Genomic DNA, 6850 nt, shown 5'->3' on the forward strand with positions numbered 1-6850 from the left:
TTTCAAAAATCATTTTTACAAGTTCTTTGATATTAAGCATATGGAATCCATCTATGAACTCGTTGGGAGATGGAAACCGAACTAAACCGAAACTTTTGCTTAAAAGACTTGTAGTTAACTTTTTTTGTTGTAAAAATTAAGTTTTCTTCATTTATAAACCAATATACAAGTTCTATGATATTTGGGCATGTAGAAACCATCTATGAACTATTTGTGAGATGGAGACCGAACCAAACCGAACTATACCGACTTTTACTCGCTTAAGACACACAAGTGTGTTTTTAGCTATCAAGACTTGTATATTTCTTTAAAAAATAGTTTACAAACTGATTTTAATTATTTTCTTAAGTACTTGGAATAGTTGGATCCAACTTGATCTCATAACATAGTTTGGACCGACAAAACCGAACACTCGCTTAACGTGCGTTGTTAGTTCTAAACAATAGATCTACATACTTGGTTAAGTGTTAGTATGTTTTAATGAGTTATCTCATAACAATTAATATTTGGAAAGTTGACTTTGGGTTTGACCATTTGTGAAGACCCGAACCGACAACCCGAACACTCGTTAAAAACCCGTTTTAGTATCTTTAGCCTAATGGAACTTGCATTTTAGCATTTTCCCCACCTTATTACTTAACATTGGTTAAGTAAATATTAAGGTTAGATACTTTAACTCGGTTTTTAGCAAACTTACATTTTTTAAAAGGGTTATTTTTATAATTTCTTAAATAGTTACATTTTAAACCTTGAACTTTAATTGATTAGTTTTTGCAACAATTATTTTATTTAAAGATCTTCAAGACAACCTTTCTAAATCCAAGACTTTCTTTTATTTAGGCTTCATACGTTAAACTCGTCGTTGCGGCAAATCTCCAAATAATCAATCTTTCAAGTTTATTACTTGAACGTGAGTAACTTCATACCCCGTTTTCTATCTTTTATTTTGGGGGTGACATTTCAACTTATCTAAACTAAATGTTTTATACTTGGGTCTTAAATCACAAACGTTGTTGTATACCTTACTTGAATAATTGCTCGATTTGGTGTTCTATGCTTATTTGACTATGTGTTTATCGCTTTTGGATGGTGGAACTATAAATCCTAGACTATTTGGCAACCCCTCATGGCAAGGTGTCGTTAACGTAATGCAATTAACGATAACTATAAAATCCTAAACTATTTGGCAACCCCTTATAGTTGGGTGTCGCTAACTTGTTAGCGATAACTATCTATCCAAGTTTATAGCTATTATTTATGGTTTTGTATACTAGTTTTGTGACTTTTTATACTATATATCTATTGTTCAAACTAATGAATTGCTTACCAACCTTTGTGTTTATAAACTTTATTTTATGAAATGTTACAGGTTTGCATCTAGGTTGATTATGGAGTTCGGTGAAGAAAACGTCACAAATAACGTTAGGATATTAGCAAAAATGAACAATATTTGATTTGCTATATTTTGTTATATTTTGTTGTATTTGAGTTATGAATATTTGGTTATGTGACATTTTCGATGTTGTGAAATGAAATGAGTTTGTTAAATATTGTCGCTTTAAATAGTGTCATGCGCTTATGAGCAATTGTTGCACCCCGGCATGTTCCGCCGCCTTTAATCGGGGTGTGACATGTAAGATGATGCTTCTTCTAGTTGAACTATAAAATCTGATTGTTGAGAAACATTAATGAGAACAACTAATTGATATATTCTTAAACTATCATTCAATAATTAGAAACTTGAGACACCATGTGAACAGAATGGATAACTGTTGATGTATTTTGTTACTCAGTAAAGTGTAACAACCCAGAGTTGACTACCTAACTCTTACTCAAATTAGTAGCGCGTTTTCAGATTAATTTACAAGTAAAACGTTATGAAAGTTGTTGGTCTCGTGGTATTAAGGTGATAGATAAAATTGTCATTATTCAAGTAATTAAGGTTGATCCAAATCAGTATAGACGGTTGACATCTCGTCTCATAAAAACTAACTTGGATATTGAGGGTGGGATCCAAACACTATTAAAAAAAACTTATGTAATACTATCTATAAATAAAAAGTATAATTGAAATCCATGCATAACAATTTATGAATTATACCTCTCAAGATTCATTTAGATACATAGTTAATCCTCATTTCCGTTAACTTATACAAGTAGCCACACAATTTTTTAATATGCTACGAACCGATACCGTAACAAATTGAATCAATACAGATCTAATTCACGTCACCGGTATAGTAACAAATTGAATTAATATAGATCCAATTCACGTCACGTCACGTCACGTCACGTCACGTCTTTGCCGCAATGCACGGATGAAGCAACAAGTTTTATATTCAAACATAAAGTTGATAAACACATCAAGTCTTTAAATGTTAACAGCTTAGAATATTGTTCACATAGTGAGTCCATTCTATTATTACCCACCCCCTCAGTTGTCTTTCACCAACAAAAATCGGCGGTCTCAAAGATCATGGCATAGACCACTTTGATTTTGACCCCCACCCCCTTTGATTTGACATCTCTTAAATTTCAACAAGTGGCAAATTCTCAACCATTTCTATTACTTTTTCAATAAAATATTAAGAGCAAAGATCATGTCATTTGTGGAAACATCATCAATTTTCTTCATTTTTCCATTCATAGAAAATATTTAATTAGAGAAACTGTTTCTGTTGAATATATAATTATTTGGCATCCTAGTTTTAATATATTATTATACATGATTAAATATAATAATCATCTTTCTTATTCTTAATCATTTTGAATCCTAATTGATCTAGTAATGTTATGAACATATATTTTTTTATTCACATCAACAATTCACGTTGGCCGTATGACCTAAGGCACAATCATACAGCCGCAATATATGAAAACACAAAAGATCAATGATTGAAACTCGTACAAGTCATAAAACCCTGAAACTCATAACTGGAGAAGGCATCATCATATCGACTATATGGTCTTATGGCCAAAATCAGTATGGGCTGTATGAGCGACTGACCAAGAGTCGTTACATGTTTGTTGAAGCATTTTAACCACGTTTAAACCCGAAGCAAGCTTGGATTTAATATAAACTTTAATGAGACCAAACATAGATGTCCATGGACTAGGAAACTAAGAAAACATAGTATTTATGATTTTTGGTCCACTTTAAAAGACGTTTCCATGTGGGAATTAAGACACCCATACATGTCATAGCTTCATACAAAACTGGTGAATTTATGCTTGAGACATGTTATGAAACTTGTATTTCACGAAATTTGATCCATAATTTGAATGTTTATTTAGGTTAGACTATTCTAGTTCACGTAATTGTATTGTGTGGTACATATTATATTCCGATGTGGTCAATGTAACCCTCCAGTAGTAAGCATACGTATAACTGGACTTCGTTTGTAAAACATAGTTACCCTGGAAGCCGAACTAGACGAACATTGTAACACGGGCGATCAGACATCTTCCTGCTTATGATATACACATGTAAACTACAAAATTACAAATAAACTATGAATTGAATGACACCTTTGTCTTATTATTTTATTAAGCGGTCTGTTAACTAAAATCACCAAATGAAAGCTAACGCATACTTTTTAAGCATGTTCTTAGACAAGCGTTAAGGATCCGAGGACCAATATCAACGATTAAACTCCTCGAATATTTTGAAGGCATTAATTAAGAGAATGTCACAACATGTATTTTTACTTTAAGACAATATCTTTTGAAACTGTATGTTTATGTTTGATGTGTAAAATTTGGTATTAGTCAATCACGTACATCTCAGGCTTTGGGCGGGGTGTGACATAAATATTTACCATTTTTTAATGGAAGCGAACAATATATCGTTTCCATTATCTACAATCATTTATAACATGCTTACAAGTTACAAACATCTAAACACAAGTATAATTCAACCTTAAAACCGTGCACGTAACATTTTAACATCACTATGCATTCAATGCATGACCTTTGCAAGTAATCAATATACTAAGCACATATTCCAGTCCAAAACTCGTCAAAAGGGCACAAAGAATATATCGCTCATATTTGAAGTCGTTGTGTTACTCATCATGACTAACCCGCTATCCCACGATGATCACAACTCACCTCAAATAATCGTCGACGAACCACCACTGATGCCACATATATACATATCAATAAAACAAATAACCCTCTTTATTAAAATTCAACAAAAGGTGCTACATGTTACAACTGAGTGAACATACATGTAACACAAGTCTATTTATTAAAAATGCCCCTAATTATACATACAATTAATATCCATATAATATCTCAACAAATGATATAAACATGTTTAAAATTACTTTTAGAAATTATAAGTCTACATTTAGTCCATCATATTCATTGTAGTTTCATTAAAGTGGATTAAAAGGTTACAAAATTTGTGATCATAAGCAAAATCTAATAATGCAGCCTATGAAAGTTACAAATTCATAGAGAAGTGACCCTTAAACATTTTACAACCACATTTTAAGAGTTGTTTGGAACAGATATCTGTTAGATATAATTAACAAAAGTTAAAACCGGTTTATGATCGATAATAATATTAAAGTTAAAAATCATTAATTTCAAATGTAAAATGTGTATATATGTAATTGTGGAGTCATTTTCAAACCCTACACTATTGTGAAGTTGTTTTCAATAACCCTACACTTTTTCTATGATGGTGTGACACCACGTGTATATATATCAACCGTATAAAGCCATCTTCTTACTTGTATCAAACTAATTTGCTCAAACACTTTAACACACAATATTCTTATATTACAATGAGGCTTACTTTCAAGTCACCATTTCCATTCAAAACAAGAGTTGCACCACCACAACCACCACCTTGCCAATGGTGTTGTGACATTTCGGATAAAACAAGTGTACCGAATATTAAAGGTGCTCGAACTCCGGTTAAATGGGAAAGATTGCTAGACGAGTTGGGTGAAAGTTGTCAAACTTTAACCTCGACTCGTCTAAGCGAAAGGTGGATGGAATATCATGGTACCAAGAACTGGGAGGGCTTGTTGGACCCTCTAGATGATGTCCTACGTGGCGAGATTATTCGGTATGGAAGCTTTGTCGAGGCGGCGTACCAATCATTCGAGTTTGATCCTTCTTCTCCTAGTTATGCTTCATGTCGCTACACAAAAAGTACAATGTTGGGACGTTCAGGGGTTCATGGATGTGGGTACCACGTGACGAAAAACTTACACGCCACGTCATCTATCCCCTTGCCACGTTGGATAGAGAGGATGCCACGTTGGATGCAAGTGCAATCCAGCTGGATAGGTTATGTGGCGGTTTGTAATGATGAAAAGGAGATTTCTAGGCTCGGAAGACGAGATATTGTCATAGCGCTACGTGGGACCGCCACTTGTCTAGAGTGGTTGGAGAATCTAAGAGCTACTCTCACTCATTGTAGTGGGGACAGTTCCACTGAACTGTCCGAAGAACCTATGGTGGAGGCCGGGGTTCTAAGTCTGTATACCACATGCACATCATCGTGCTCGAGTCTACAACAATTATTACAACAAGAAGTTTTAAGATTACTAGAATTATATAGTGACGAGCCAATAAGTCTAACAATCACCGGTCATTCTCTAGGAGCTTCTTTAGCCATTCTAGCTGCCTACGATATAAAAACCACCATCAAACACTCACCCCATCTCTCTGTCATCTCGTTTGGTGGACCAAGGGTTGGCAATAGAAGCTTTCGCCATCACCTAGAACAACAAGGAACAAAAATTCTACGAATTGTCAACTCCGATGACCTTATCACAAAAGTTCCTGGTTTTTTTGTCGAAGACCATGATGGTGTGGTACACAAGCAAAATGCTCGTGTAGCATTATTACCAAACTGGATACAAAAGCACGTAAAAGATAGCCGATGGGTTTACGCTAACATTGGACATGAGCTACGACTAAGTAGTCGAGACTCGTTGCAGTTAAACAGTATTAACGTTGCAACATGTCACGATCTACAAACTTATCTTGACCTAGTAAATGGTTTTGTGAGCTCGACTTGTCCCTTTAGAGCTGGGGCAAGAAGAATGCTCAAGAAAGCTACTACTACATCATCTGTAAAATAAATTTATTTAATTTTATTAGAGAGTTAGCAACTTTTTTAGGCTAATGGTAAGATGTATATGAAAACATTGAAAATAAAAAAAGAAAAAAAAAGTCACATTCATACAAATATTTGTATTATTTTTCTTTTTCTTCTTGACTACGACACTAAGCACAAACCTATATCAATATTTAATTTATACAAGACATTTTTCTAAAAGAAAGAAAAAAAATAAATCATATATTTTAGAAAACCTATATCAATATTTAATTTATACAAGACATTTTTCTAAAAGAAAGAAAAAAAATAAATCATATATTTTAGATTCTAAAATATATGATTTATTTTTTTTCTTTCTTTTAGAAAAATGTCTTGTATAAATTAAATATTGATATAGGTTTGTGCTTAATGTCGTAGTCAAGAAGAAAAAGAAAAATAATACAAATATTTGTATAAATTAAATATTGATATAGGTTTGTGCTTAGTGTCATATATTTTTCAATTCTAAATAAATCATGCCTACTATGACATTGAAGTTAGTAATGTTAGATGAACAAGTTAGAATGAAAGACTATAGTTAGTTTGACTTGAGAAGTCAAAACTTCAAGAATACATAAGAAATAACAACCTTGAATCTATGGAGTTTTGAGAGAGTATTTGGAGATGTAGCAAGAGTAAAATGAATAAGATGGGTGTGTATATATAGGGAATGAGTGAAGGGTTGGGTATAAAGATTCTTTTATGGTTTGCATAAAAATGGGTATGTTT

At 33.0% G+C, this 6850-nt stretch overlaps 1 pseudogene; it reads left to right on the forward strand.

Annotated features, from left to right (window-relative positions):
* The first annotated feature begins 4622 nt into the window (after positions 1–4622).
* Positions 4623–6104, forward strand: LOC143559332 (phospholipase A(1) DAD1, chloroplastic pseudogene; annotated as a pseudogene).
* Positions 6105–6850: the final 746 nt, after the last annotated feature.

The sequence above is a fragment of the Bidens hawaiensis genome, unplaced genomic scaffold (assembly GCF_021521415.1).
Source record: "Bidens hawaiensis isolate Kalapana, Puna unplaced genomic scaffold, B.hawaiensis_p1.1 tig00019810_1, whole genome shotgun sequence".
In the NCBI taxonomy this organism is placed as follows: domain Eukaryota; kingdom Viridiplantae; phylum Streptophyta; class Magnoliopsida; order Asterales; family Asteraceae; genus Bidens; species Bidens hawaiensis.